The 23510-nt window shown below is 36.3% G+C and overlaps 1 long non-coding RNA gene across 2 annotated transcripts in view; it reads left to right on the top strand.

The window, feature by feature from the left end:
- Window positions 1–23510, top strand: part of LOC145668273 (uncharacterized) — a 468786-nt gene that overhangs the window by 361740 nt on the left and 83536 nt on the right. Inside the window, exon 3 of one of the 2 annotated variants that reach the window (XR_014128002.1) lies at window positions 12937–13287. The exons of the other annotated variant lie outside the window; for it this stretch is intronic. This is a non-coding gene — a long non-coding RNA (uncharacterized LOC145668273). Of the gene's footprint in view, window positions 1–12936; window positions 13288–23510 lie in introns of those variants that run through there. 2 annotated transcript variants of the gene reach the window in all.

Here is a 23510-nt window from a genome sequence, read left to right as displayed (position 1 = left end):
TATAGCTCACAGAGCTATGGGCGAGCAAGCAAGGCACGTGCCCCGGGCGTGTGGTTGGAGGGGCTACTAAAAGAGAGGTTATATATTAGTACTTTTCCATTTTGGTGTTTAATACTTTTCATCAGAGTGCGAAATCATGAAATCAAAGTGGGGGGGGACTGAAGAGAGCGAGAGAGAGGGAAAAAAAAAAGCTGCGCAGTCTTACACTTCAAAGAATTGTAGTGAAATGAGAAGGTCAGAATTCAAGATGACATTCGGATGCTTGGCACGAAGAAAACCATTGCAAGCAATTTTGAAAAAAAAAAAGAAAGAAAAAACTTAAATAATGTGATATATTTTGTAGGCTTTGGATATGTATGTTTTAGTTGGCATCAACAATTATTGGTGTGTTTCGTCACAATTGACAGTTTAGCGAGAGACTAGGCTAACTGACAATTTTAACTTTCTGAAAGAAAAGGAAACAAATGAAAACAGCACGTTACAAAGGATACGACTGATATTCATAGTTTGGCTTAGTATACAACAGGGGTGGATTCAGGATGGACTACTGGGGGGCGGTGGGTTGTAATGCCACTACTTACAAGATAGAGCTACTTTTAAGAGATTCAACTCTGGGTGGGTTTTATTTTATATTAAAATACACAAAGTTTCCTCTTCTTGGGGGAGATAGACCCTCCCTGGATCCGCCCTTGTCTCAGGACAAGCCACACAGACAAGTGGTTGAGGCAAAAGTCAATTAATGACATTAGTATGCTGTTCCGTCAAAATCTCAATCTTGACCTGGATGTAAGTTAGCCTGGTCTCTCACTGAACCCCTCAATTGAATGTTTAATATGTAAATTAGGCACTTCTACATCACAAACAGTAAATATAACCTACCTTATTCTACGTTTTTAAATGCATTTCTACAACTGATTGTAACTTTAAAGGTTCTCGTGAAGATTAGCTGGCGGAGGTTACCTAACATAGCCATGAGTTATCAAATTAGCAGTTGTGCTTCGTGGGTGATGATAATGATCCTGAGGTTAGATGTTAAATTGGACTCGAGAGCGGAACAAGGGCTGATCTTATTCGTGTCTCAGACGAGGCATGGAATGGAACGAATATGAAAATAAGGTTGCTGTAATAGTTTTTCATAGGGTTTGTAAGATTTTCGAAACACTTGGCATTTTTTTTTATCAAGACTTGACATTTTTTTAAGAAAAAAATCAAGACTTGGCAATTTCAAGTTTCATCCCCCTCCCAATCTTGTAATGCTCGCTACGCCGCTGTAAGCAATACATATTTTCGACAATATTCGTTGTTCATCTGTTTCCGCTGGGTTCCAACGTGGTGAGCTGCATATGGGACTTTTAATAGTGTTATTATAATGAGAAAGAATTGCAAATTATGTTCATGTTCCTAAAAGAGGGAAATTGAAAGAGAAATTAAATTAAAAATAAATAAGGGAGAGAAAAGTAATTACTTGAAAATAAAAATAAAGTCTTTGAGTTTAATGTCCCACGATTATGCTGTTAGGCTAAGGGAGTCGGTGATTAAAGCAAGTTAATGATTATGGAATATTTGGTGGAATGAGAAAGTGGGAGGAAACCAAGTCCCCGAGAACACCTACGAGCACGTATATGAAAATGAAGTAAAACATACACTGGCCTATGCTTTCTTTGTCTAGCAGAGTCATAGTTTGGAATCGAAAATGTGTTTTGAATCCTTGTATTTAGAGATTGAGAATGTAAGTAACGAAATCACTTAACACATCCATTAAGATTTCGGAAAGCGAAATCTAAATTTAGGTAAGCTAACTCCATGTATTAACTGCTTGCATCCGCTTCGTACATTGTTCGAAGGGTCACGAAACAAATCACCTCATTTAGTCTACACATACCTAGTACTAGCGTTAATTACCTGCTTCGTTGGGTGAAAATAAGAAAACCAGTAATACATGTATGTTACGTTAGTCAGTCACTTTTTTTACTATTACGAAACGCTCTCTCATATCGGTTATTTTCGATCATTTGTAAGATCCGTCTCCCCTCTTTCCCTCCCCAAGTTGCTTGGCTAAATTTTGATTTAAATAGTATCGGAAGTGTCACTGTCCATTTCTGCGCCCCCGAAAACAATGGATTTAGATTAGGATTAGTTCACTTAACTTAGTAAGCCTACACAGCTTTGGCGCGGCTCGACTTGTTGGAAAGCAATCCAAAATCTAAACAAATATATCGATGTCACTGGGGTTTAGTAAAGTGTATCGTAAGTCAAGAAGATTGAGAATCACTGCCTCGATTATTCACTTCAATTAATCATCAAACTCCTTTAACCTGAAGTACATAATCGTGGAATGTTTAACTAATATTATAATTTTATGGCATCTAGAAAATGCACATATCGTACATTACGTTACATTACCATTCAATCGCAATAGGTTATTACAGACGTGTGGTTGGCTTGAAGCTTAGCATCCTATTCAGCGCCAAGACTGTGTACGACCTACACCTACAGCATAATATGGAATCCTACTCGCATGATCTTCGACCAAGATTTGAATCAACGGGAGGATGAAGATTTTCCCTCTCGTCAAGTAATTTCCCCAACTCGCCAAAGAATTTCTCCCTTGCCGGGAAAATATTTCCCTCATTTCATATTTTACATATTATATACTATATATATATATATATATATATATATATATATATATATATATATATATATATATATATATTATATCTTGCATCACTGAGAAATAAAATGCTTGGATTGTATATCTGAAAAGTCGCCCCCTCCCCGCAGGCACGTAGCCACGATTTCGCAATACGGGAGGTCCGTGACGAAATACTGTGGTTATCACACCAGGGGTTCGATCAATCTAAACTATTTTACTGACAACATATCCATATTGATTTGTTAGGACAATAAAATGAGGATATGTTAGTAAGTATTTTAATTAAAGAATTATGAAGAAATCTTGCGTAAAAGAATAGAAAAAAGTATTGACAAAGACATAGTCTTCCGACGTCATTCGAACTCGGTTCTTCTCGTCTTCTTTCTATTTCTCTTATCTTAGTTCAATGCCGTCAAGGATAGTAACGAGATCTCTTTCGGGAGTAAAGACATCCTATAAAATGGATTAGTGTTGCCGCGAAATTCAAAATGGTTCATATTATTGGTAATTCTGGGCATTGCTTAAGTTCTGACAGGCTATCTGAAAGAACCGGTTTATCGATCGTCATTTGTAGTCCATAGGGTTACTGGCGCAAATCCCGTGGGGATGAGGACATGTCCCCTCCAATCTTAGAACTGGGGGGGACTTTCCCCTCAATAATCCGATTTGAAATGCGTTGTTTGGAGAGAAATGTGATGATTTGTGTCCGATTGCCACAAAGGAAAGTAAGATGAAATTGATGTCCCCACCCCAGAATAAGCCTTAAATCTGCCCGCCTCACAATTTTGAAGACAACTCTGCTCCCCTGATCCTCCGCAGCATTGTTTTTCAACTTCATAATTTGAACATCCTTAAAAAAAATTATGAGAACTGTCTTACCCGTCCCTCCCAATGTTGAAGACAGATTTGCGCCGCTGCATACAGTTAACATGGAGCTAGATGGAATTCGGAATGTTCCGTTACAATAATATCCAATTTCAACTTGATCCGCCCCCCCCCTCCCGTTTCCTCCACACAAAGCTCCTCGTAAGAAAGAGTAACCAAAACGCTTATTGTAGCTTTATATTTTTGAGGCTGATTCATCTGTTTCTTTCTGTTTCATCTTTCCTTAATATTTTTCATTTCTGGATCCGAAGGGGGGGTCTGGACCCACCCCTTGGCTACGTGCCTGCTTCCCGTAAAAAGCATCATTCGAACCCTGAATCAAACAACTCCATCTGTAAAGCAGTGCTGAGTTGATTTTAATATCCTTTTCTGCAACGAGGCTGTATGAGACGTGGACTTACTGATTAACATGGACTCCGAACCACTCCCGCCAGGAATCGAACGCGGGTCTCCCACACCAAAGGCGCGTACGCTAACCGCTTAGCCATGAAGGATCTCATATCTATAGCAGTGTAAGCAACAACAACAACAAAAAGAAACACACACACACATACTAGAAGTTTGCGCAATTGGGGATCAAAACATTCTCAATGAAGTATGAGAAATAGTAAACGTCAAAGTGGGCTTCTGCTTATTCTTTACTTCATTAATACTTAATTCCTTCTAGAAATAGTGAAACAATACTATGAAGACACAGTACTTAAACATAATCGAAAGAATAAGACAAGGAAACAGAGTAATTTCCGACTAATTAAACTAGTCATATATACTATACCTAACTGTTACATTGTATTTCTTACCATATTACGAAAGCGATATAACTTTTTTACCAGCCATAGAAGCTGGACGCAATCCAATACTGCAATTTAGACGCTGTAACGAAAGCTGCAAGTCAAACGCCTGATACTCCGCCTGCCTGAAACTCTTCAAATAACTGTGTAATAGCTGTTTCAAGCGGCCTACAACTTATGACCTTGAAACTATGTGCTAGTAACCAAATTAATGCCAAGGTACGATAAAACACCCCAACTTGCCACAATGACGTCAACACAAGGAAAAAAAGAAAAACATCTAATTTTTGGTTCGAAAATTATGAAACAATAATAATAATAATGTAATTCTCAGGAACTCAAACATTAGTTAACTAGAGAACATAACAAGCAAAACAAAACAAAACAAAACAAAACAAAAAGAATCTTAAACGTGAGCTCTCCCTGACTGCTGTTTTTAAATTTCAGTGAGGCTGTAAAATATGTTTTGTTTTATTGTTAAAAAACAAAAAGAAAAATAAAGAAAGAAAGGAAATAAATTTTGTTGCAAATATCCTAGTAAAAATAGGTTTCCTAGACACAAGTGGCTCCGCGTAGCGTAGTTGTAACGCTCTCGCCTTCGGTACGAGCGGACCAAAGTTCGATTCCGGTAGGGGCACTCGGTCGAAAAAGTATCAAAAGCTTTTAAGTCCAGACATCCTGAATGAGGCTTTCTTGGGTTTTCCTCATTTCATACCAGGCAAATGCCGGGTGGTACCCAACATATAGGTCCCAGGCCGTTTGCTTCCTTCCCTTTCCCCGGATAGTGTGCTCACCGAGGGACGTCATAACTCACATGTGACGGGCTAACAAGGTCATTGATGCCGAAAGCCCAGAAATCTAAATCCTAAATCTTCACTACACAAGAAAATGTTCGCGCTGAAAACGGTTTCTTAGCAATTATGTTAAGCAGTCCTGTAGTAAATCTCCATCAAGTAATAAACCGTCACATATAAAAAGGAAAGAATAAACACATAACATTCATTTTGCGTACCTTGAAATGTAAAAAGTTACAAAACATTAATATTCAAAGATTTCTCAAAATTCAGATTAACCCATTTCTTTCTCCTCAACCATTAACGAGTTACAATAGTAAGAATTGTAGTCATAAATCACATTACTTGTTTAGTACTATATTAAAGCAAGTTATACTAAAGGAATATATAATTAATGGAATATTTAACTAAAGTGATAATTTACTATTGCACTTACCCAGGCTTTTCTTTCCTTCCGCTCTTCTTTTCCGTTTGTAAACAACCTCGTTTATAAACCAGCTCGCAAGCATACGACAGTTGTTTCATGACGTCATCTATGGTGCAAGAAAGAGGTGTCTATAGGCGGTCAGGACCTCACACACAGATGGACGTATATAACATATAGCTGAAGTATTTAACATACGTATACGTATATAAAATACGGAAGATTGTTAGATGTCAGACAGCCTGCAGCGACATGATATAACATCCAAGCGCGTTAAAGGCAGTAGCTGTGTAGCATATGGATAAAGTACGCTCCGTACAGATTTCCTTAGTAAACATAACGAATCCTTGTATTTGTACAATATACCGCTGTCCGGATAATGAATTTTTCTCAGTGTACCAGGAACGTACGCAGGGGGTGGGTCCTGGGAGTCCGAACCACCCGAAATTTCGACTTTTGTGTAAATTTAGCCTAATTTTAGGGGCAATTTCACAAATTTTAATATAAAATACCCTCATATTGAGTTTGGACCTCTCCCGATATGAATTCCTGCGTACGTTACTGGTGCGTACCTATTCGTTAAGTTACAATGCACTAAAAAGTCAAATCTACATATCTTGGATATTGGGTGCTTGAACTATTTTTCGCTGTTGACGAAGAGAGGGCAGTAGTTGTGCTAGTACAGCATAGCGGACAGTGACATGTGATGTATTTAACAGTAGAAACATTAAGCTTTCAGATTTGTGTTTGACTTTCAAGTGGAGTGAAAAGAACATACCTACTTAGTGCCTTGAACATGTTGGGTTTTGTAACTAAAAAGGCAGCATATCATGGAAGTGTTATTACTCTTCTGCTTTCATCTCAAGAACTCTATTGCGAAAAGTCATCGTTTGCTAGTGGAAGCGTATAGAGAACTGCTCTGTCGCAAACAACGTGCAGAGATTGGTTTCGACCACCCAGACATGTTTTTTTGGGGGGGCACTGCCCCCTGGAGCTCTGAGAGTGAACTCTTGGGCGAGACCAAAAGAATACATCTATAATATAATAATAAATGAAATAGTACCAGAAGTGTCCCCCCGGAATAAATCATGAGCCCCCCGGAACATTTTTTCTGAAAGAACGACTGGTTTCGACGATTCGAAGACCACGAATTTGGGGTGAATGACAAAATGCGTCCTGCTTAGGCGAAAAGGTTTGACGATTGACAGTTAGAGGCTTACTGCTGGAAGATTCATCTCAGGCATTTATGCAGTTGTCTGAAACACTAAATGTGGATGCATCAACTGTTAGTAAGCGTTTAAAAGCAATGGGAATGACTCAGAAATTCGGAATCTGGATACTACATAAATTGACAGAAAGAGACGTTGCAAAACGCTTAACCATTTCTGATGTGTTGCTTCAGACAAAAACAAAAGTAATTTTTTGCATTTCATAGTGACTGACGATGAAATGTGAATTCGTTACGACAATCCTAAGAAATCGTGGGCGCGAGCGGCGAACAATCATCAACATCAAAACCGGATATTCATAGCAAGACCATTATGCTGTGCATTTACTGGGATCAAGTCGGTGTGGTATAGCATGAGCTGCAGCAGGGGGGTCAAACGTAGAATGCTGAACGCTACGAAACACAACTACTCAATTTGAATCCTGCACTTATAGACAAACGCCTGCAATTTGCTCAGAGATATGGCAAAGTCATTCTGTTCCATGACAATGTCAAAGTAAATGTTGCAAACAGAGTGAAGGAAACCTTGATAGGACTTCAATGGGATGTCTTACCCCACCCGCCATATTCATGAGACATCGTCCCTTTCGATTACCATTTGTTTCGGTCCATGTAACATAGCCTTTCTGAACAAAATTTCACATCTCGAAAACTGGCTTCATGAGTGGATCACCTGAAAAGAAACTTCATTTTTTTTATCGCGAAATAATTTGTTACCCGAAAGGTAGGAAAAGGTTGTAACTGCCGAAGGACACTACTTTCAATAAATTACCTTGTACCATTCTATTGGAATAAGCATGTTTTCTGTCCAACAAACAGCAGAACGTCTGAAGAAGATAACATTACATTATTGAAACTGTTACGACTTATTTTAATTTTAATAAAGAAGTACATACTCTGGTCAAAAAAATATTAATTATTTAAGCGAGAATTAATTAAAGTATCCTATAAATCAAGGGAAAATCTATAATAGTTCTCTTACAGATTGTAAGTGCCGGTAGTCTACCCTTCTTACTATATAACATGTGACATACAAAAATGTCAGAAGGCGCATAGAATTGAGTGGTATGTTTGGACCACAGAGTCTCTTGTCATAGACCCCGAGACATTCAAAGAAATCAATTGTACGGTATGTAATTTGATACATCATTGAAAGAATTATGGGAAATCAAACATCATTTGTAGGGAACAGCATGGGCGGAGTTATGGGGGGCATGGGGGCATTGCCTCCAACTTTTTGACAAAAAGTAAAAATGCCACCTATAAGATGGCCACCTACCAAGACCTCTGAGACCAACCAAAATGTCTTCCCCCCCCCAGTGCCTCCCCAGCAGACAATTCCTAGCTACGTCTATGGGCAATAGTATATTGTGTGGGGCACTGCTTACGTAGTTACCACCATTGAATTCTGAATTCTTTCATAGCCAGATAAAAACAACTCAGTCAAATGGTGACCATTTCGTAAATTATGACTCATATAGAAAAAAAAACGTCCTATAAAAGTGGTTTATTTCACCATGATCCTTTTAATGAAGTACCGAACTATATACCTTATAATTAAAAATTTTCAAGTGGCCCCCAGCCCCCATGATAATAGGCCCTGTATGGTAACCAGAGCACTCAATTTGTAGCTCGCTTCTGACATTTTCCTATCACACTTTTGTTTCATCCTTTTATCTCCAGTCGTTAGTAATTTAGATAACTATTGGACGTTTTATTTGACTATGCAGGAATTCACAATTAAATGGTGGCTACTTCGTTAACGATGCTTCCGCGATTTCTCTTCTACTACGATCTCTTCAATGAATAGAAAATTTAAATGAAATCTTTACGTTCCACATTTATGCCGGTTAGGCTAAAGAAGACGGTGATGATGGGCAAATGCATGAAATGGTGGAATTGAGAAAGTGGGAGGAAACGGAAGAACCCCAAGAAAATTCACGCACCCGGTCTTTGTCCACCACAAAGCTCACTTGGCGCGAGCTGGGATCGAACAGAGGATCCCATGCATCAGAGGCGAACGCTCTACCATTGAGTTAATGAATAGAATATTACATACATTACTATTTAAAATTCTCGGGAGTCCTATGATAGAGGGCCCTGTTGGACATCTGGCAATTTGGTATTTCAGTATTTATTTTTTTATCTCTAGGATCAGCGTTGGCTCAGTGGTAGAGGAGTTATCATGTGGTGGATACGCATTGCTTCTGGGGATATGTGGGCCTCCACTTGTTCGGCCCAAGACGAAAATAAAACTTGAATCCTCCTTGCATATTCAGCTGGTGCTTATTGTTGTTAATTCGCTATGATGACAATTGTAATCAAAATGCAATTTAAGAGTTTAGAGGTTGGTATTTAATAAGGAAAGTTTAGCACACGTGTCTTTGATTTGCGTTGTTCCGAGTTAAATTTCTGCAGCAGCTAAAAACAGATAATTTTCATTCTTTACTAAACATTGTGTACAATTTCTAAGACGCTTAAAATAAGAGGTATTAAACTTTCGTCCAGAAAGCCAGAAAAAAACTAAGATATGAGTCTATATTTGGCCGGCGATAAACCATGTGGATTGTAAAAGCAGGGCTGCACTCATTGTGAGGGGCAGGTAGCCAGAGCCGAAACTACTGTTACCTAACAACCCAACACAAATAAAAAAAATAAATGAAGGGTACTGGCTAGGAATATTTAAATTAAATGAGCTATTTGCATAAAATGCAAATTACAAAAGATATGAAAAGTGATTTATTCCTTCTTTGGAGATAAGGCACTCTCCTGTAAGAGCCGCCACTCCCTTATAAAGTCGGTAGAGCAATATTATTTAGTATTTGGAACAGCAGATCTCAGGGGCATCTGCATTACAGTCATGCTCAAAGACGCTACAATAGTGAGTCAGTTTAAAAATTCCTAAATAGGTTAAAAAAAAAACATTTTAAGGTTTACAGGTAGCAGCCTGTAAATGAGCTCACTATCTCATGACTATAATATGGTTCCTTGGGCAGAATACTCTCTCTGACGCTCCATTCAGAGAGCCGGCCAGACATACATAAACAAGGGAAAAATGTCTCCTTGTATCTCCCTCCTGAAAATAAACATTTCATTAGTGCAGGTACTCACCCTACAGCAAATCAAGTAGACATGGATTCTGGTAAGAGATGGTAGTTTTATTTTCCTTGTAACCAGGAACATAGGATGCAAGTTATGAAGAAGCCACACTTCAAAACACTAATATTTAAACTTTTCCTTGTAGTGCACTACCACACACACACTTTTAGATACATTGATATATATGTAGATATTTTTATATCACTGATTCATTTAATCACCAAAAAAAATAACAAAAGGAGAGGGGAGGACGAAATTGATAATAAAGGTCTGTCTGACCTGTTATAAATAAAAAAAAACAAATATTTACAACTTTTTTTTTTCCTTTTATCTCCTCATTCTTAGCAAGTTTATAGTCTCTAACAGTTTAGAGAGGAGAGAAAACTATCACATTCAGCATAATAAGTCGTTGAATAGATATATACACACACAGACTGAAACTTATGAAATTCTTAATAATTGTAATGCACTGTTCTCGTTGAATTTCACTGAGTCCTTCAGCATTCTCATTCCACTGTGACGGGAAATGTTCCAAATAAGATTATGTTACACAGGATACTGGCGATTCTTTTGGAGACTTGAAGTCTCTTCTAAAACAAGCAAATTAAATTGCTTTACACCTTGTTCACAATGTCCAAGGTTAGGCACGGTGTAATAGCGTTACCGGCCAATGTTTGTATCTCCCCTGGAGATATTATACGTTATGTATTCCTCACCTACGGGAAGAGGTAGGTTTCCCATACTACAAATGGGTTATTCAACAAGCCTAATACGTAGTCTCTTGTGAGTGTCAGTAGCACTCAGAGAATGAGCAAAGACTTAACTGAATATAAAATTAAGTTTCCATTGTCACTTGTGAGAAAGAAATCACCACTGAAATTGTATTCACTAACAGAAATGCGTATGATTTCACTTAATCGGTGAATATATAAGAACTTGATATAAAAAGTTAAGTTCTACACACTCGCGTAGACTGTAGTTCACAGGACTTCCACGGGAACCGGAACATTGTTCTCACGTTGTCCTGGGTTATTCACACACTCTCTGTATGTAAAGTCACATGACTTCTTTACTATCGCAAAGTTATATGTTGTCACGTCTAGTAACTAACTTGAACTGCCCGTTCTCTCATGAAAACGAGTATATACAATAGCACAAAACCAAGAAAGGAGGAAACTAACTCGCTCCTTTCGAGGCCTTTGACAAAAGGTTCTCTGCCTTCAGGCTATATTCCGGGTGGTCCAGGCTGCCAATACACTTGTTCAGCTCCCTTCCGTTGCCAATATTCACCTTGACCCTGCTGACAAGTGCTGCCCTTACCCCAAGGACGGTCAAAACTGAAGTTTTTGCTCCCAGCAGAAGCTATGAGAGTTTTTAGCAAAATTATGATTTTCTTCACTTGTTACACACAAAATAATATGAGAAACATATGTTATTAGACACAAAAATAAAGGAAAATATACAAAGAATACATTGACATTATATATACACACTGTCATCTCTCCCAGAAGCCGAAGTAAGCTCAATTTCCATAGGCTGTCCTTCAAAGCTGTCTGCAACTATTGTCGCCATGTCTGCTGGGAGAGGGATGCAGGAAACATCTATGTTTTACTTTATTTTTGAAAATTACAAGATCCAAATGTCTTGTACGACTAGGGATTCACGCTGATAAAATAAATCAGAATTTTATGCGGTATTTCCAAGAACGTGTAGAGCTTAGTACGTAAATATTAATATTATACACATAAAATAAGTCAAATCAGAGTATACATTTTCAAATTGGTGTTGCATTTTGGGAAACAAGCTAAAGGCTCGCTGGTTGACGTTACTGGTCTTTGGTGAAAGGGGGGGAGGAAGTGACGCTGGTGCTCGATGCATCGAAACTCACACCTATAGAAAGCTAAAATTTCGCATGTCGAAGCGAAAAAGTTTATGGCTTTTGAAACAATACAAACGATGTGTTTCGACCCACTGTATCAACGTCAGTGTATTTCCACCAAGGAAGTCCATAGGCTACTTCCTGTGTATAAAGATTCTTATTTAGTTTCTATTCTGGTGATTTCTTCCATGGTGAGTTTGTGAGGACCTCACATCATGAACTCTCGGCGACAACAAGTCGGGAAAGAGAAAAAAAAACTTTTCTCTGCGTTCGCTCTATCTTCCAGCGTTCTGAAATTCATGTATGATTCCCATAGAATCTGCGTATTTCCTTTATTAATTAATCCTTCATATATGATTTAAATATCATTTCTTCCTTCATCCCCTGTAAGCTATACATTATGCAACGACTCAGTAATTTTATGCAACACGTAAATACAATATAATATGCCTATAAATGAAATAAACACAAGTGAAATAAATACAATATGATACAATATTGTATTAATATTTACGTACTATTCTCGGTGTTTTACACTTCATTACTCATAATAGCTAATTAATATGCACTGAGTATGCTAATATAAGCAAATAATTAAACCACAAAATCATTATATTTACATATCAATATTTAAATGTGCCCCTCATCTGCATTTTGATATGCAGATGATGGAGAAGGACATGGGCCTTCTACATCATGGAGAGTCCATTGGGTCAGGAATCTTTCTAAAAACTTCCTAATTCAACATACGCTTGTACACTTTCTCAATGAAACTATATTTGTTTAATAGGGAAATGACTGATGTAAATAGAATGAAAATTTGATCTTACAATACATCTGTACTCTTTCTCTCATAAAAGGAGTCTAATTCTATAATTTTACCTCTGAAAATGTCAGTGGAAGTATTTTACAATTACTTATCGTCTTTTCGGTTGCAGAATAATACCCATTTAATACTACATAGACGTAGTGACTTGTAGTATTGTCCTAAACCCCAAAAGCTTGGACCCCTTGAAACAAAAAATTCTGAGTGTGCGCTTGTGTAAAACCAGGAACTTTTTTTTTTATTTTTGTTTCAATCGATATACTATTAAATAAAATTTTGTTTTCTACTCTTCTCTTTTCCTTAATTGAAATAAAAAGTCGTAGGTACATAATTGTTTTTTTCTTTTCTTTGCAGGTATGTCGAAGAATAATAGTTTTACTAGAACAAAAGTAAGTAAATGCTAATTTAAAAAGAAAACTACTATTGATGAAGTTACTTCAACACTCACAAGATGGGAGGTCTTGATTTCTTTGCACCTAACAAAATTTCTCTCCAATATGCTGAAATAATATGGTTTCCTGTCAGTGCATCAGTTTACTATTATACTTCTATGGTGCAATATGGTTTTGTAACATACTTTGTCTTGTTTTTTTCGTACTTGTTTCAGGATTATACAATACTTCTCTTAATTTCTGTATACGATACTTTTCTACGAATTTATTGATCTTTATACGAAATGTAATAGTTCAAGGTTCTATAAAGGAATTTTTGCAATGAAAGCTTTATGAGTTGAATATGCTGTTATTGTGCACTTTGGGCTAAAGTATAACAATATACTTTTCTTATTTTTGTTTTAGTCCTGATTCTAACATTATATTATCTTATTAAGCCACAATGAATAAACTAAATTGACATAATGCAAAATGTCGTTTATTTTATACTTTCTTTTTATAAACTTTGTGATCCTTAAAAAGTAATTGTCATTATGTCTAACCTTGCTTCTGTTTCTATCGTAACATATGTATACGTCGCCTTGGTGATTTTTAGAAAAATATAAACAACAAAACATACATTGATTTATAACAAGATATATTTCCTTTTCTTCTTCTTTTTAACCTAGCTGGCTAGTGCATATTTATAGAAAAGATCACACATTTGCCCAAAGAATACAATTAAAAATACAACATATCGTTGTATTATGGCGCGCGAACATATGGACTTTCTTTTATTTATTTTACAAATAAAAGAAAAGAATCCTAGACCGTTAAGATTCCTACACTGATCGTCAGTACTTTTCGGACGTTCCTCGTATATATATATATAAAATCACATTTCATAATTACTCATATACATCATATTTCACTTACATATCATTATTAATACTTCATTTTACATTAATCTTATAATCATTCATATATTTATATTTTTTTATAATAATACACAATAACACACTGAGCAAGGCTATGTGATAATATGTTAAAAAAAAACAGTATCACGTAACAGTTTCAACACAATAACTGTGTCTTCATCAGACTTCCACTCCTTCTCAGAGACAATTTTTGACCAAAAGCATAGGAAACCATCCCTGAGACATGAATTTAACATATTTGTCATAAACAAAACAATAAACGACCATAATGCAGAAAAAAAAATACATCAAATTGCCAAATAATGATTTATTGTGAAATTGTTGTGCGTGTTGCATACCCAAACATCCATCACTATAGCAACATTGCAAAGTCTGTGCGCGCGCCCTAAATAACCTACAAAAAAATCTGAAAAAAAAATTGGCGTCCTTCTCGTCACAAATGGCCACTTTTCCTCACTACCTACCCTAACATTTGAAAAAAAAAAGCCCTACCCATAGTGTAATAAATCCTGATCATAGACTGTAGCCTAAATTAGATGAGAAAACTTCCAAATTATATATATATATATATATATATATATATATATATATATATATATATATATATATATACTTCTAAAAGGAAACATAATAAACTAAACGAGATTCTACGTATCCTTAGACCATAGTCTCTGGTTCAAAAATTTCGATTCAATAACGTCATAAAGTGGAATGTAGGGTGTAAAATTTGATAATTTCCAAAATTTAAGATGGGCCTATACATCATCCTCCAAGAGGTGTATTAATGTATCCTATGTCGTGGACTCCTTTACTTAACCATAACGTAATAAATCATCATTAAAGAGGATGCTTGAGGTCAATAACCTTCCATTTTGGCAATTTAATACCTATGATCTGGAACAAGATGGATCACGAGGTACATACCATGGTCCTATAGTACCAACCATAGCATTTTAATTTCCAAATTTAATAGTGGATTTATACATCACCTTCCAAGAGGAGCATTAAATACTCATGTCCTGGACACCTAAACAAATTCATAACGTAATAAAACATCATCATAGGATGTACATTTGGGTCAAAAAAATCCACAATTTAGCAATTTTACACTCATAAAAGGAAATGAGATGAGGGCGTTAATGTACTCCTACCCTGAACCTATATACAGATTCATAACGTAACAAACAATCATCAAAGAGGTTAAAAACCTTCGAAAATTTATTTTTGGTAATATTATACCCATGAAAGGGAACGAGATAGACTACTATAGCCTCTGATTCATAAATCCCGGTTCAATGATGTCATAGAGTGGGGTATGGGTCTAATTTTAAATTACCAGTGGGGTGTGGCCTAAGACATGTGATCTCATTACGTCACACCATGTGACCTAGCAGGCGTGGCCAATTTTGAATTTTCCGCGGGAACGTGACCTAAGACCACGTGTCCTCTAAGAACCAATCAGAGTCGTTGTGTGGTCTGAATCCACCAATCAGCTTCGATTAAATCCTAACGAGACCATTATTATTCCAAGGACTGGACGACCTTCCATGTTGAAAGATGGCCAACATGCTGATATTGCGCCTACTGTAATTAGTGAAAAATGTTATTTAACCGTTTGTAAGGTTGCTAAAAACATTGGTAGGGCCTATAAGTGTAGAAACTTGCAATAAAATCCTGAGTGAAAAGCTTGGAAATTATCTCTGGCAAAATAGCGCACGTCAATTGTGCCCCACGCATCCTATTCTGCGGCTTAGCCCCGATAAGCGTTCTTCTACTTCCCCAAGCTTAAAACCATTTTGAAACAACGTTGTACTCAGTGCACAGAGGAAATTCAGGAAAATGCGACGACAGTGCTGCACGTCATCGTAAAACAGTTATATGTTAGCTCTGTATAAATATTATGGGGGTGATGTTTTGCTTATCGTACCTCTTTGTCCGTGAATCCTAAAACCACTGGTGTTTCGTCACAGTTTAGCAAAACAATTTCAATAAAGATTTACTTTTAAAAACTCAACAATGGGCGACATTTTCCCCCAATTGAGGAACTTATAGTTGTAAACTTGTAGAAATCTTGTACACACACTGAGTCTAATATCTTCCCCTTGACAAAACTTTAGCAACATTAGTAAAATATTATGGTAGCAGTTGATGATGCTCACTTTATTTTTAGATGCACACAAAACAGGTGTAAATTTTAATGAAAACAGATTATGACTATAAAATTACTTGCAGAGCCTTCAGCTTTGGTCGAATTATGTTACCGAAATTTGTGAAAATATCAAAGTACGTCAACGCAGCATTTGATTGCTGTGCGCTCGTGTTATACACCATTAGCGCGTATTTTTAAATCGTGCGCTAGCGGATTGTACCGGGCAAAATACTGTATACTTAAACGACACCAACAATTATGATGCCTGAACCAATGGCTTGATCCTGAAAATCCAATCTCGTGGTAGCGAGACAATTATGGTGAGGAACAACCTAGACTGTGGGTTGATCTTGCAATGATGATCTGTGCACCCACCAGTTGCACCAGAGTCAAATCACAGTCATGGTTCGGTGCAACCCACGGTAATGATACACCCTATTCTTCTTGACCTCGGTGTTGTATAAGGACGTAAAACAAGTATTTTTCTAATGGTGATGGCAGTAATCACATTGCAACAACTTCATAAGATTAATTTTCCCCTTATATTCAGGGGTAAAAGTGAGGGAAACACAGTGGGATGTCGTTCCCCCACTTCCAAAAAAATTTCTGGCGTCCCCCACTTCCTACAAAAATTACAGTGGGCAAGGATAGGCACTGGGGACGGCATGACGTCATTCGTCCCCCTACCTTATCAGATCCACTTTTACCCTTGCTCATATTTGAAATACCGGACTGAATTCAACCGCTTCAATGGACCTAACATTGACGTCCGGAATTAAAAAAGAATATATTTAAGACCTTTATTATAGAATGTGGCATCCACCCAGAATTCTCTATTACAAAAGAACACGCGATAACAACAGGACACATAAGTCACTCATGCTCAAGCATTGCAAAAGACGAAAAAAAAAAAAAAACTTGAAACATCTTGCACGTCAGAATGTATTTGAATATAGCATGTGTATGTGAAAGAGGGAGAGAAGAAAAGTTAATAAGAAGAGATTGAGAAGAAGATATAACAAAAATAAGAAAACGAGATACAGAGAGAGAGAGGGAGAGTTATAATTACATCTGAATTTACAGCCATCTTTCTCGTCTGCTGAAAAGCTCCATGACCTGTTGTATGCGCGCGACCTTTGTAAAACACCTCCGTGGTTGTTCGCCTTCACTTCGCTTTGATGGTTGTTTGTCTAATTTATTGAAAGCTCTGTAGACCACCACCTCACGCTGAGTGCCATGCACAAGTCCATACATCAGAACAATCTGTATATAATATACGGCAAATGAAGCAGCTGTGTATTCTGTGGTTTTGAGTATCATCCTTCCATAAAGTACCATCCTTCATCTGGCCAACGCAACATTTAAAATTCTTTGTAACATTTAATAGCGATATAATATATGATCATGTTGAAATACGAACAAGAAAGCTGTTATGGCTTCCTAATTTCGCTGTTCATTATATGTATAATGGTGTCATTCTTGGTACTTGGTACCGGTATATAAAAGAAAAATACTTGTTTAGGTATTTGAACAGCATTTTGATTTCACGAATAGAAACTGTTCTATGTCTTTATTAATGATATTATATTGAGATAGGTGATGATTAAGGTGACCAAACCAATAGTTTATTACGTCAATTTGCAATACACTTGGTGGACAAACACCGTGTGCGTGGGTTTCCTAGAGGTTCTCCCGTTTCCTCCCACTTTCTACATTCCACTCTACAACGAGATACTTTGTATCGGTTGATAATTACTTGTATCTTGGGCAGAAAGTGCTTCTACACAAGCACTATACCTGATATAATGTTACTTAAAAAAATAACAAAAGAAGAATGTTTTTAATATATGTAAGAAATATACATTATTATTATATAGTTGGTTGCTATGTAGTTGTTTATAGATATTCAATGGACATGTTTTGATTGCAAGTCAGTTTGTGTGAATATACGGTAAAAGAGAATCAACGAATAAATTATCTAATACTTATCATGGACTTGTAATTTCAATAGAAAAGGTGATAATACTAGTGAATATAATTACGGAAGATATTTTAAGGTGTAAACGATTACTGCCACTAAAGATTTACTTATATTATTAGCCGAACCAGGGTTGACGACTACCTTTGGTGAGTCGTTGTAAAATTTTTGGTTTACCTCACCCGGGAATCTTGTAAATTCATATCCCGAAGTCTAAAGTAAGGGTGAATTTACCTCTGTAAGAAGGTTCATGAATACGAACTCAACTATTCTCAGAAGTGGCAGAGTAATCACAAGAAAAATTATGATCGGAGAGATAGTAGAAAATGAAACTGTTGACAGTGCTAACAACGAGCAAGATATAGCTCCCATTACACCCGAAATGTTGACATTAGAAGACAAAATTTTAATGGCATTACAGCGACAGAAACAAAGCCGAAAAGACGATTTAGAAGCCATGAAGCAAAATTTGGCTCAGATGTCCAACGAATTAAAACAAACGGTCCAGCAAAAGTCAGAAGAATTGAGTAAAGGATTAGAGCACATAGAGCAAAAGTCAGAAGAATTGAGTAAAGGATTAGAGCACATAAAGCAAAAGTCAGAAGAATTGAGTAAAGGATTAGAGCACATAGATCAAAAGTCAGAAGAATTGAGTAGAAGATTAGAGCAAATAGATCAAAAATCAGAAGAGACGAAACAATCTGTTATCCAGGCGGTGAGAGACATCACATTACAGTTTGATGAAAAGCTAAAAAGATTATCTGAAGATTGCCAGGATAATCACAACCATGTAATCCAAGAAGTCAATTGTGTAAAAAAGGATTTGGAAGTAATAGAATCTTCTGTTCGTCAGCAAAAGATTCAGGTCACTGATAATTCTAACCAAATACGCGCAAATACTCAATTGATATCTACCTTACAAGAGGAAATTAGGACGTTACAGATTAAGGACAACGCATACCACAACAACATGGTTAATGATCGTTTGGAGTTCCCTTGTTCACAAGAGATGCCCTCGCATTCACCCACAGCAGATCGACGTGGACCTTACGTTATCTCTTCTTCAAGTAATCCATCCGATGAGGACATTATTTTGGAAAGAATTCATCCAAGGAATACAGATGGGCGGAAAAGAGATGGTGGAACCACGCATAACGCAGTAGGTAGAAATTGTCACTCAACGCGAACACGAAATGGTGAAAGGAATGTAAAGTTAAGTGTAAAGATGAGCGAAATACGTGCTATGAGTAAGTTTAGTGGTAAATGTAATGAAAATGCTACTTCTTTCCTAGAAAAATTTCAGGATGAGTGCAGTATAATGTGTATAGATAAATCGCAATATATGAAACTAATCCCTCATTTATTACTCCCACCATGTTCTTTATGGTTTAAAGCAGTACGAGATCACGTCAATACATATGAGGAATTCAAAGCCGCGCTGATTGCAAATTACGAAAACGACTTTTTACTTGCAAACAGAGATGCCACAATTAGAAACCAACCTTTTAATCCTCGCTTGCACAAATCTGTTGTTGATTTTGTTGTAAATACGTATAACGAATTAAAAGTCGTAAATCCGTTGCAATCGGAATCTAGAGTGATTGCATCTATTCGAAATCTATTACCGTTTAAATTACAACAGATCCTGTTTTCTACGCAGTGCATGAGTTTTAATCACTTATTAATGCTTGTCCAATGTTATGAAACTCAATACCAGGCACTGAATCATCAAGCGGGAGTAGGTAAAATTAAAAACAATTCAGATCACCTTGTACCTGTTCGTAATCTAAATATCCGTAATGTGAACAATACGGAACATAACCTAAATCGAGCAAATTTAAACAATCAGAACGAGCAAAATAGGCAAAGATATGTTGGGAATCCAACTAACCTAACCAATCGTGACAATAATTATGTCAGATCACTTAATCGAAGTAGACTCAAAAACAGTCGAAATACATGGCGAAATTCCAGAAATACAGTAAACTACATGGATAGACGTAATCGTAATTCAAGAGATGGCACTTCGTATCAAAATCAAAACAATGACGCAATTCATGTACAAAATAATGCGGAACATAATCACGATTGTGCAGTACAATGTACTTTATTAGAATCATATGCAAGTACGAATTTAAACTGACTGCAGTTGATGTAGTAAGGGTTAAACCCATATCAGCTATAGATTCTTATGAACATTTATCTTCAAATTTATGTGTTAATGTCAATAATGAAAACAACCCTTATGACTTTTAGATACTTTATCACGTTTGTTTCAATAAATGATAATTTTCAAATGATTTTAATTCTTTCTTGTTAATGTGAAGAATTATAGTTCGATTCATAATTGATTAAAAGCAAAGGTTATTTATATTATATTGATTTGTGTTGAAACTTAATTGTCAAAGATTATGTTAAGTATAAGGTTCATTCTACTAAGCTAATTATCCGACGACTGTCTACATGCGCCACCTTATATGTTACTCGCATAAGATTCTTCTGTATTATGACGCCTTATTGATACGATGTATACTGTAAAATATCATCCAAAGTAATTACTATATAATGCGCCCTAGAAAGACCAAACATTGTTATCATCATCGTTTTTAATAATGATTGAAACTGTTGATCATTGTAATGTGTTTTAAAATGAAATTATTTCTTACGTTTTTGACTTCGTACCCTTCGTTGATTATATTAGTAAGCGACGACGTTTTTATAATAAAAGATAAATATTAATGAAATAGAAGACTTATTATAAATGTATTTATATGAAGGAAACTTAATGAAGTTATATATGAGGTGCGATCAAAATGTAAAGGACACAATTAATAGAATACCATTATTATAAACGGACCAGTGGTTCTTAAATATAAAAGTCAAGCTACCTTGTAACTTTTATATTCAGTCCCATCATCGGGCGACATTTTATACAACGAGATACTTTGTATCGGTTGATAATTACTTGTATCTTGGGCAGAAAGTGCTTCTACACAAGCACTATACCTGATATAATGTTACTTAAAAAATAACAAAAGAAGAATGTTTTTAATATATGTAAGAAATATACATTATTATTATATAGTTGGTTGCTATGTAGTTGTTTATAGATATTCAATGGACATGTTTTGATTGCAAGTCAGTTTGTGTGAATATACGGTAAAAGAGAATCAACGAATAAATTATCTAATACTTATCATGGACTTGTAATTTCAATAGAAAAGGTGATAATACTAGTGAATATAATTACGGAAGATATTTTAAGGTGTAAACGATTACTGCCACTAAAGATTTACTTATATTATTAGCCGAACCAGGGTTGACGACTACCTTTGGTGAGTCGTTGTAACTCATTTCATTCATTCCTCATCATCAGCGTTTCCTTTAGCCTAACCGGCATGATCGTGAGACGTAAAACTCAAAGATTTCATTTCATTGATATAAACCTATGTGGTGACCAAGTATTACTAGGTTAAAAACCATACGGTGTTAAGGTAAAAGGTCGTAACCCTCAAAAAATTGAAAATGTGGATTTTTTATCTTATTCAGCTCAGCATAGGTCAGGCCATAGGTGAGAAAAATATTTTAAGCTTGTGTGTCTTATTAAGGCAAATAAACCATTTTTTATACTTGTGTCTTGGAAAGATGTAAATGAGGCTTATGAAAAAAGTTGGAAATGAGGCTTATAACGTTTTACTTTAACACCGTTGATATGATTAGGCTAAATCTTTCATGTGCTCTAACGCCAAATTTCGTATACTTTTTAAAGAATTTCGTTTACCAAAATCTTCATTATATATTTACTCTGCTTGTTTGTGTGTCTGTGCGGTAGACACAAAATCTCAATAATAATTTGGTGGATCACTATCTATTTTAGCTAGGATGTAGAGGTTCAAAAGTTAGAGCCTTTGTATTTCAACTGTGCCCTCGGAAAATATGGGAAACATAATTTGGTCCCACCCCCGCCACCTGCTTACGTAGAAAACCTTCCCTTTGCTTCGGGAAAAGAAGTGAATGACCTTTGCTGTGTTGTCAATTTATCATTCAGTATTGGTGAGTGAAGATCGTACGCTACTTAGAATGGCTAATAAGACAATGCACAGCGCAGCACGCAAAAAATAATATAATGTGGCAACCCTGTCCGCATTCGACTATTCAAAGGTTGCAGCCAAAGCAACTTGTCCCTCCTCTTTTGAGGGACGTACGAGAAAATATACATCGACAGCAGCACTAGCGGTAGCACACTTAAAATAGAAAGGATTTAGGAATCGAGAAATTTAGATGATATTGAAACCGGAAAAGGTAGTAATCAGACATTTCCGGTTTAAACGTTGATCACTATAGAGTATAAACAGTAATAGATGCCGAGAAAAGGTTTGTCGAAAACGATTAGGCGTCCCAAGGCATACAATGATCTCCATTCTTAGTTCTATACTGGATCCGACAGTGATAGAAATCAACTGTAACTTCCGGTTTCAATATTGAACTACATAGAGCGAAACTATAATAGATAGCGAGAAGCAGAATTTTTTTTTTTTTTTTTAAGAATCAATTTTTCTCTCAACTCTTTACTCAAATCGGAAGTGGAAGAAAACAACTACTTACGGTTTTAAAGTTCATCGCTATAGGATGAAAACAGTAATAAATAGTTATAAGCGGTTTTCTGGAATCAATTATACGTCCCAAGAATATATTCAATTTCTTTTCTAAACTCTCTCATGAAACTAGAAATTATAGAAATCTACTACCATTTCCTGTTTGAATATTAAGGCTAGGTACCATCTTGACAAAGCAAACGCCTTCACTCCAACTGTGACACTTCTACATAGTTTGAATAAGGACGTTTGTATCTGGATACATTTCGGTACATTTTGTTGTTAGTAGAAATGATAACTAAATTAGACTACTACTATTTACAAGTCATGAAGGGGTATTTGCCAGTCATTTGGTATAGTTCAACTGTGGTTTGCAAACGCTACCTTCCAACATTATTATTATTTCCGAGTGTGTATCATATATTGGATATGGTAATTGAAGGTATCATCAATTCACCTTACAATGCTGGGACCAACAGCGAAAATATATGGGAACCACGATAAAAATTTCCTAAGAGGAAACAGGAGAACCCCGAGAAAACTCACAAACACGATGTCAACTCACGTGATCTTTTATCGAACCAAGGACGAGCACTCTACCTTTGAGCCTTTAAGCTCCAGTATTTTGTTACAAAGTCATTGAAATCATAAGTATTAATATTAGCTTAAAACGTTCAGCACACATCATTTGTAATTTGACTTTGTTTACGGTGTACAAGGATGGTTAAATTATGTCCCTTCGTTCCCAGTAAGCGTGCTTTCTATGCATGTGGTTCAGGGTTTGATTTCCGGTGGGGGTTACTTAGCCAGGATATAAACCTGAATGAGGTTTCGGATCCAACTTCAACGAGTAGGTTCGTCTCATATAGCCTCCGCAGTAACGTAATGCTAGAATTT

This window comes from Thermobia domestica, chromosome 13 (assembly GCF_964235325.1).
Source record: "Thermobia domestica chromosome 13, izTheDome1.hap1.1, whole genome shotgun sequence".
NCBI classification, from domain to species: Eukaryota; Metazoa; Arthropoda; class Insecta; order Zygentoma; family Lepismatidae; genus Thermobia; species Thermobia domestica.
Note: the sequence above shows the minus strand (reverse complement) of the source record. Positions and strands in the feature narration are given on the sequence as shown.